We start from the raw sequence: 10,639 nt of genomic DNA on the forward strand, positions 1-10,639 counted from the left end.
TTACCCATGTTCAAAAAAGCTTAATCCTGGAAGAGGAGCAGAGAAGGGATGTCAGAATGCCTAGAGGAACTGAAATGTGACTGAAGGAATTTGGTTTATTTACCTTGGAAATACCAAAGAGTGAGAGGAGATATGATAAATTTCAATAGAAAAGGGCAAAAGGAAAGATGGGTGGAAAGGGGGGAAGGGAGTGTAACTGCGAAGGAGGAAAAGAAGCTAATTAAGCAGAAATACAGTTGTTAAAAAAAAAAAGTACATTTGATGTTCAGAGGTGTCAGATGGTGGAAATGCTCTATCTGGTGTAGCAGGTGGAAAACCTTAACTGGTTAAATTAAGGATTGATCATTTTGAGAGGGGAATGGAATGACACTACTGTCCATAATACACTGGATTGTACAACCTAGCTCTGCCCTTCCTGCAACTCCTGCCTTGTGCCTCCTGGCATCACAGTGACCCTTCCTACTAAAGAAGCTGACCTGGATAAACCCTGGTAGATCATCCATCCTAACAAATCTTTATAGAAATATTTATTTTTTTTTCTCTGACCCTTTAATAGGAATGCTTGATACCCTCTTTCGGTAAAGAAGAAGATCCAGGTGCCAAGTTAGCAAATATCTGTACTATTTCAGAGCAGAGCTAGCAAGTTACCTATTTGCAGTTTGTTTTATCATTTCTGACCTTAGTGTGCCTGTGAATCCCCTGACCTTGTTTGAGTGCCACGTGGTGATTGTATTCTTGTGTTTGCAATCTTTATCTTTCTAAGTGAAAGGCCTAAAACAGGTGTCCATGTCATTAAATATTGTGCTTGAAATATTCAAACTAGTGGAGATGTTATCTGTCCTTGATTTAGGCAAATAAGGAAGGACCTGACCTCAATCTTTATATAAACATCCAGCAGCATAGCAGTAAATCTGTTTGCCAGCATGGCAGATGGAACTCTTCTTTAGGGTTCTGTTTCCTCTCCACCATCCACCCCCATTTCATCAGCCAATGCATGTCCATTGAGAAAGTATATTCATTTCAAGTGAGCCAGTGAACCCCAAAAAGCCTTAGGAAACAGTCAAAATAAACATACCAGGATTTCTGATTGAATTGTTATCACCAGTACTCTTCTAGTCTTTGATGGGAAAATGTTTCTTTTACAGCATCACCAAGCTCCTAGTAATCTTGTTGAGGTTAACAAATGAAACATTTATTTATCTAATGTCTCAGCCAGTTACTTCACACACACCCAGAATAAACCACCAGTGTATGTCATTTGAATATAAAGGAAAAAAAGTGATTGACTTTGCACCAGTTGAGCAGGTGGATAAACACAGCCCTTTTTTGTTTGGCTTTACTTTCTATCATGATGTTTCCTCCCCCACTTAAACATTGACTTAGCTAGGAAGGACACTAGTTAAAGACATTTGGACACAAAACTCTGTAATTCAGCCTGTAAAGCCATACTATAAATGGGTAAAAGTCAAGAAAGGGAAGCACTGAAACATCTGAAAGAGAAAGACAGACAATATTAACCCCTTGCTGAAAGGACTCATGTCCATGTGTTCCTTCTACTGCCAGTGCCTCATTTAGTATCAATGTCATCTTAATGCTGCAGACAAACCTGGAGCCCTTCCTCAATGTCCCAGTAAAGAAGGCAACCATCACTTGCACTTAGGAAGATTCAGGTAACATCCTGTTCAATTTCCATTAACATGTATCAGAACAGAGGTGACCAAGTTACATGCTGAACAATTCCTTCAAAATGGAAGTATACTCCAACATGAAAGTTCATTTTATAGGGAGCAAAAAAAAATAGTAACAACAGCAAAAGAACCCCTTACCCCAAAGCAGTTTTTCATGTAACTAACAAAGCTCTGCTTCACAGGGGTGATTCCTAACCACAGAATCTTGTATAAGCAAGACTGGCATGTCTTCCCAAAACTGGACTTGCTGGCACCACAAGTACCACTGGAAACAATTCTGTAAGGTTACCTTTTAGTTAATATCTACCACCAGAATGTCCTAAATGAAATTCTACCTTGAAGCATCTATGGGAGGAAGTGACATGTGTTTAGTTAATGAAATTCTGCAAAGCAATGACCAATAAAGGTACAATCTTAGAGCTTGGACATGAATCATCAATTTTTAAATGAAAATTAACACTCAAAAATTATTGTTTTGAATGAATCTAATTTCTCCATACTGCATCAGCTCTGGAGTGTTTGTACTAAGTCTTAGAATATCAATTCGAACGTGCTTGGGATTGGATGCAATAATGGAGGGAAGGTTCCTGGGACTTTTTCCAGGTCTCCTGGCACTGTGAGATTGGGAAAATTTTCATGTTACGTGATGTCAGTAGGACAGGTTCTGCTCTGATTAAATCATCTAATCACTTTACTTGATTAGATTCTCTAATCAAGGCGGGTCCTTTCCATTCAATAGCCTGAAAATATAACATGTTTTAACCACATACCTCAAGCTACTATAACAGGACAAATATTCCTATGTATGCTGACGTGGGAGGTATGGCTGCAAAGTGTGTATTCAGATAGGCAAACAATCTCTGAGCACATTTCTTGGGTTTGAATTAGCCATTCTATGTAAACTCTGGGACCTGTTACTATTTTTAACTTCCTACTGGCCTACTGGCCACCATGACTCAGCATAGTATAGATGCATAGAACAGTCCTGGAGACTTCCTCATCTTGGGCAGAAAATCTGGTTCTCTCCTTCAGCTTTTACAACTGTTGGAAAAACAAAACAAAACAAAACAAAACAAAACAAAACAAAACAAACGACAAAAAACCAACCAAACAAAAAAACAACCAAAAACAAACAAACAAAAAAACCAAAAAAAATACCCCACCAAAAAAAAAAAAAAAGAAGATGAGCCTTTGGGTATAAGAAGGTGAACACTGTAGAGACATCACAACCAGAGTGCCACTATAAAATGGAGCTTTTCTCACAGCTAGTCCTCTATGGATCACTATTTGCTGTCCATCACAATTTATATGGTAACTTTCCAAGGATTGCTCATTCCAGTTTTTTTAGTAGTCACTGCTGCTGTGACGTGTCCTGGTGTTCCCTGCCAGGTGCATAAACACAGGTTCTTGTGTCTTGCTTCATCTCTCGGAAAGGACGTCAGTGCAGTTCCTTACTTTGCCTTCCTGTTCAAACTTTACTCCCTCATGTGCCAGTCAAGAAGTTTGTAATGAAGAGCGCAGGAGATTATGGGATTGCCAGACCATGATTATGCAAAGAAACTCCTAACTTAAAAAAAAACTAGCTACAGAAAATAAAGGTTCTTTGAGAATGAAAATACAACAGTGTAAAACTCAACACGTTATTCTTCAGCTTTGAGGAGAGTGGAGTGTATTTTTATTTCATCCTACGGAGTCAAACACTTGTAGAAGTGGGCATTCCTTGCACTGCTGAGCAGATGCAACCTGGTGGAAGCAGGTTGTTTCCATTGGGCACACTAATACTTTTAATAATTAAGCATAGCAGAAAGTGACAGCATTCTTACAAATTTTTCCTAAAATTTAGGAATAGTAGATGTACATTTTTTTCCTATTAATGTGGCAGAATTGTCTTTCAATCTCTTCTTATACCTGCATTAAAAAAGACAAAAAACCCCAGCCTTCTCTGTTCATTGTGTATGACAGTTGCCATGGAGGGAGAAGAGATAAAACTGTTCCATCTGGAGCCCTGATCCGACATAAATCATGGACACTAAAGTGCTGAAATGAGATGTAAATTAGTTGAGCTGCCAGGAAAGACAAATTTTTACTCTGCATAACTAATAGCAAAGTATCCTGTGAGAAATTCCTTTCAGATGTACATCTGCACGGAGACATCCCATCAGGACTGTACTTAGCTTTCTGTACTGAGATTCCTTGAAGTCTGATAGAGACTTTTGCCCTTCCCCTAAAAATTACCACTGCAGAGTGGCAATTAGATGAAACTCTAATCCAAAACTGTAATCCTAGAAGCCTTGTTCTAAGGTGATGCTTAACCCTAACATGTTCAAAAACTACGGACCCTGAGTTTAGGCACAGGAAGTCAAACAACCAGGAGGATCCTGGGGTTCCTGGGGTTCCATTCCATTGGCAATTCTAAATGGCTTAATTAAAATCAGTGTTTAATTAGAAAAAGGCATCTCTTTGGCTGTTGGGCCAGGTGCTCTGTGGGGGTTGCTAAGAGGATGCACCTCCAAGCAGGTGTTGTCACTGTTGCTTTGCTAATGCAGGGCCATAGGAAGCAGGGAGTTGCCTTCACACCCCTTCCACTCAGCCAAGGCTCTGTCCCTTTCACTGGGCTTTTGGGGTCAGATATGGCTGTTCCTGATACTGCAGTAGAAGAGGAAGGGCTGGGCTGTGAGGATGGGCTGCTCAGAAGAGCCTGAGCTAGAGGGAGAGAGCCTGGGGGCCTGGAAGGAGTGTTGGGGGAGTGATCAGGTTTGTGGCAAGCAGGGTGAATGTTGTGGATATTTAAATAACTCATGGTGTTTCTAGTTAAAGCTCTTTTCCAGTCAATCATAATCATGGATTATCTGGTGGTGGTCAGTTTTCTTACCTGTTGAAGAGGAATACAAATGCATTCCCTGATTTTAGAGGGGAGGAGGTCCTGTGGTAATGATAAAGGAAATTATGGAGTCTGGTGCCCTTGTCCACTGCAGTTCACATGTTTTCTACTGAACAGGTGCTGTATAAAATACATGAGCAATCCCATGCCTGCTATCCTCCTTGTAAAAAAGACCAATTTCTCTTAGGAAGGCTTTCTAAGTCTAGTGATGGAAAGAATTGTAGAACAACTAGATAGTAGAAGGAATACTATTAATACCTCTAGCATTAAAATTATTTTGAATGCCTTTTTTTTTTAATTTTGAAGATGTTCAGCTAAGTGTCCCTGTAAATCCTGCTTTTTTGTTTTAGACTTGGAATTGTGTTATTACAACAGATTATTTTATGATGTTACTACTTGATATGAGGTTGTTTTTTCTTACATGAGAAGCCCCACTTACTTGGATGAGCCATTTCTGAGAGTAATTGCTAACCTGCAGGAACAGGTATCGCACAAAGAAAAGTGTTGATGGAGGTATTTCCATTTCAAAGATATCAAGCACAGCTAACAACCTGGCTTTTGTCCTTTTGTGAAGGAGGACAATCACAAAGATAATTCGCTTGGCGATCACATATCAGGACTGCCCGATAATATGTAAAATTACCTCAAGGAAAGATGGACTGAGCTGAAAGGTCTTCTTTTTGCTGTGTGGTAGTAAATGTCTGTATTTCAAAGACTTACTGTTAGTCAAAAGCTTCTCAGGACTATGCATTTATGTTATCTTCTGTGAAAAGCTGTTTTTTTGTGTAACTAGCAAGAAGGTATAGAACTGGGGGGGCTGGGGAAGAAACCCAAAACCACCTGCCACCATCTCCTAGCTTTGCTGAACTCCAGAAATATTCGTATCTGATACTGGGGAAGAATTTTAAAATTAAACTGTTGACGAGATTGATGAACTCAGTATAGCATATCTGAAAATTACTATTGTACTCACTCCTAGGTTTTATTTTGCTCAATTAAAAATGACTCCTTGGTTTCTACTGGCCCCACCTCTGAAATATTTCCCAATAGGCAAGTCATTATATTCTGACACCTGTGCGCTCCTCGATCATTAAGTTTTGATAATTGCACGCTCCCAGTTTTTTGTTTTCCCCTACTTTATCTCTTCCCTTGTATTTGTTGTATCTGTTGTTACGTCTTCCATGATACAATACAGGATGGTTTTGCGTTTACACAGTGTTGGATTTGCTCAAAGACAAGTTGAACGTGTTTAGAGCTTGCCTCCAGGACAGCCAGGGAAGCGGCAGGTGGAGTGAGACTTGGAAGTGTGCTTGGCACAAGGCCACATGATTCAGGGAAAACTGAGATGCTCTGTACCACAAGCAGAAGCAAAACTGGGGGAACTGGGAACCCTGGGCCACAAATGCAGTTGTTCATTGCACTTTGGTAACTCTAAATCAAGTCCTACTTTGAACATCTTAGTTCCTTTTTGATTCCTTTGTTCCTTATTCTAGAGGGAGCTCCGTGTTTGAGAACTATCATATATTCCTGTATGGCAACTTCAGTAATCTCTGACAGATTGATGAGGTCTCAGGGACTGGAGAGAGACAGTGTTACAAGAAAGGCCATGTTGTCCTGGGAAGAGTTCTGGTCTGAGAGAGTGAAGTGTTTGAGGAGCACATTCCATTCAACAATTTTTGAAGAGGCTTGAGTCTCCTCTCATGTTCTCTTTAATTAAAACTTAAAAATAATAAAATCAACTAAAGTGGAGATCAATGTACCATAGATAGAAAACTGTCAGTCTTGCCAAGACTCTTGAAAAAACCTTGATTAGTTTTGTGGATGGAAACTTGTGGCTTCCTCTTGAGTGGGTGGGACAGCAAAATCTTCTTTCAGGTTTAGTGTAGTGGAAAAGCAGTGCTGTAGAACTTTCAGTTTTACTGGTATATTTGAGTGAGTTTATTTCTGTCTAATAATTTTTTCCTACATGTATATGTAAAACTTCCCCATCACTAACTTTATTAGCATGTAATATATAAACAATTTTCAGGTTGTAACCTGCTAAAAATGCCTGAAGGCAAATTTGCTTTCCATAGAGTTTCAAGTCTCCACCCATCCTAGGAGCATGACTTTGAAGGCTTAAGCATTTTGCATTTATAGCGCTTTTGTAACTTCTGTTTGGAGGAGATAAATCAGTGAACGAGCTTTCAGCTACCTCTTTTGGCTTATGATAGCAGACTGTCCATAGAGGCAGGTAGGACCGACTTTGCTGCACTTCTCACCTCTGAGATGGCTACAGAGATGAATCCAAAAGTCCTGATGTTGCTGTTAACAGCAGCAATGAACATCCTGGTTATGTAGAAAGGCACAAAACTGATAAAGAACTAAAACAGATCAAGGAAGGATATATAATAGCTCATCTCCTTTTCCCATGAGCAAAACTTCACCCCTCACCCTGAAGGCATCAGGAGGGTTGGAAGCACAATCTGCTTCATACCTCAGTTGTCTAAGTTGCACAAACTGTTGGATGGGGACCATTGGAACTAGGCAAGCCAGTGCTGGCATGAGGCATCATCAGTAATTTCCACACTCTTTGTGTTTTACTGTAAACCAAGACAGTCTGCTTCCATAAGTGCCTCTCTGAAGCCATAGATGGCCACTGTAGAAACCATTGCCTTTGTCTCTGTAATTTGTCTGTGTCCTTGGCAGTACCATCATTGCCTCTCTATCCTGTCTTCTAACCAGGAGGGTCATTTCTTGCTATGCCTTCCTTCTAGGTACACTTACACTTTGCTTACAGCTGGCTCACAGTGAAATAAGACATTTCTCACCAGATGGAGAATGATGCTTTCAGGGTTTACTAGGCCAATTATTGGATTTTTTTTACATAAGTGGCAAAGTTTGGCCTAAATCACCTGTAGTTCAGCTCACCACCAAAGAAATTGTCTCATTCACTATGACTTTGCCTTTAAATCAAGGTTGATGCTTTCCTAAGCATAAGGTATTAATTTAAATGTTAACTGTAGGGCTTGATCCTGTTCACCTGTAGAGGAGAGGATAATTCCTGCAGCTGAAGGAGCCAACAGCTTAATTTTTCTGCCTTGCTTCATCTATCAGTTTATAACAGTCCTATCTGGCTTTCTGAACCTCTCTTCTAAAGAGTGCAATGTAGCTTTGGAGTTGTGGATGAGAGTAATTATGTGCTGTTGACAGATGGTTAGATGGTTTTAGTCATCTTCCTAAGATCCTTAAGACCAGTGTGGTATGGTGATTTTGGCTTTTTTGGTTTGTTTTTTTTTTTTTTTTTTTTTTTGGGGTCCATTTGGTTTGTTGTTGCTTGGTGGGTTTTAGGGTTTTATTTTGTCTTAGTTGCTGTGTTTACCGCCATTTGGTTACCCGATGTTTGCCTGTAGCTGTAGGGAAGCTGCTGTGCTGATGCTGGAATAAGATAAGAGTTTCTGTCAGCCAGCAAATACAGTGTAGTCCCAACACCCTTGCCATGACCATCTAATGCACACTGGCACATGCCTTGTCGTTCTGAGCTGTGGAGCAGGTAACACCACGCTGGGTACCATGGATCAGGTGCCATGGAGCTGCCCTCCAAGGTTTTCCACAATAGCAGATGTGGGCAGTTTCATTCCCGTGGCAGGGACCCACACAGATTAAATGTAGCGATCTGCAGGCAGTCAGACCCAGTTCCATCAGCTTTTCATGTAGCATCCTCGTGTACTGCTGGTGGGTCTGACTGTTACCCTTGCAGAACACCAATAATTATTCTTGCACTTGGGCTCTTGCTCATTTTGGGATCTTAGCTAGTACAGGTGTTATTTTGAACTATATGGTTCTCATCTGGTAGGTGGACGCTTCCACATGCAGCTGTCACTATGCTTTGATCTTCTCTGAAAGAAAACCTGATTTGTTTGGAGATTCATTGCTATTTTCCAGGAGTTGTGCACATTAGAGATGACAAGGCTGCAGGCATCTCTTGCATTCATTCTTCTCTTATGGATCACTTTATCCTAGAGAAACCTGCCTCTCTTGCAGGCACACCAGCAATTTCCTTTTAGCACTTTGATGCCAGGATTAGTGCATTCTAAAGCCATTGCTACTATTTGCAAAGTGCATTTTCTTGTCTTTAGCTCCTGTCAGTTGGGAATGGGAGAGGTAAAGGAGCCCCAGCTTTGTCTGCTGAATCAGGTTTGGATGTGTGGGCCAGGTGCCAAAATTAGTAAGCACTGCTATCCCAGAAGGTATAGGTTAAGAAGAGAATTTACTCATCGTATTCTTAAATAAGCACATCAAACACATGTACTGCATCACCAGAACTGTTTGTGTTAGCTAAGGGCAATACCCAACATCTGATAATACCACTAGTGCAACCAAATGGAAAACACAGGTATCTCGCTGCTCCTAGGAAATATATCAGAATTGTTTGCTGTGTTGTCAGAATGTTAAGATTATCGTTAGTGGTAATTTTCCTCTTCTTTTTTTTTTTTTTTTTTCTTCCTCCCATTAGATTAACAGTATTTTCAGTAAGTGGAATTGATACTAATCCAGGACTGCTTTCCAAATGAAAAATATGACCTCAGTTAGGCTGCTGGTCAGAAGATGGGATATCTCGTCTACAGCAGAGTTAAGCTGGCTCTGCTTTGCTGGTTGAGGTTTCTGTATTTCTAACTGAGACATTCCAGGTGTAACTGGCTGGTGGTTGCTTGGTCAGTGGGTGGCTATGCCAGCTGTAAGGAACTAGCCTTCAGGGATGAACCTGATGAACTCAGCCTCCAGTGAATGCAAAAGGAACTGCTGTGCTGTTCAGCTGCACAGCTAACACAGGCAAAATGCAACCCTGCTTCAGGCACAATCCTCTCTGCCGTGATACTCATCTCTCCACTGTTCAACCCCAGAATTATCACCACGCTGTGATTTTTACTTTTCTCCTTTAAATAGAGAAAATGCATTACAAATGAAACTTTCACATGGTCAGAAACAGAACATATCAGAGAAGTGGTACCTCCAGTACAGTTTTACTTGTAGTCATTTTTGGTTACACAGAGCGAATGACAAAGCCAATGACTCCACAGCATTTCCACACTCACTTAATCCTAGTATGGAAGGAGAGGTTGTGGTTAGCAGGTTGTTTTAAATGTCATTTCATTTCTAAACAAGATGATAACCAGTTCTGAATCATGAGTTCAGAGGAGAACCTGGACTTCTTGTTAGGCCCAGCATTGTTTACAGGAAAGTTTTTGTTTCCCCTGGGGGAGATAGTGACCCACAGATCCATGAGTTACACAGAACTTAAAATAAAATCACATTAACTCATTTTATTTCGCATTCTTAACTCTGATCAGGACTGTCAAAAAGGTTCCTTTGGTTTATGTACAGTTCAGACAGGCTTTGGAAGAATATGGACTGATTTCTCAATGTATCCTTGGTCTGGGTGGGTTTTGTATTGTTCCACGAAGAACTAGCCTGACGGTCTCTGTTTGGTGTCGTGGCTTGGTCACTTGAATGCTGAATTTGCAGGCAGCCTGTAAAGGAGTGTTTAATTTTTATGTATCATTTTCTCAAAAAGCCTTTGTCCTGTTAGGACACTGCACCTGTACTTACTCTTTGTTCCAAAGATAAGAGTATTCTGGCATCTTTCCAGCTTCTAAAATAGAAGTCTCCTAGAGAACCTGCTACACAGGGTGATAAAATATCCTACCTTCAGATGCTGTCCCACACACTTCTCACTCCTGATATACCTCTTAGTTGTGGCTAGATTGAGAGATGCTGGGTAACACTTTGCTCAACAAAAGTCCAAATAATTGAGGGCAGAAAGTGGGTTTCTCACGGTGTGGATCTGAAAGAGCCATGGAAAAGACCATTTAGAAATGGGGCAGTGCAATTAAGCAACCAGTCAATCCATGTCTTCTTGTGCCTGTATGTGGAGTGTGCTTCGAGCCGTATCCTCCTGTGTGACCTTATGGAATGCTTGGGCAAGGTCACTGTGACATCCCTTCCCCTTAAGGCTGAGATGTCACAGTCATTTTGGTGGGTAAAGCAGGGGAGTTTGGAAAAGGTCCTTAAGTACTTTCTGCTCAAATTC

Source organism: Myiozetetes cayanensis, unplaced genomic scaffold (assembly GCF_022539395.1).
Source record: "Myiozetetes cayanensis isolate MyiCay16 unplaced genomic scaffold, myiCay2020 scf15, whole genome shotgun sequence".
Lineage (NCBI taxonomy): Eukaryota > Metazoa > Chordata > Aves > Passeriformes > Tyrannidae > Myiozetetes > Myiozetetes cayanensis.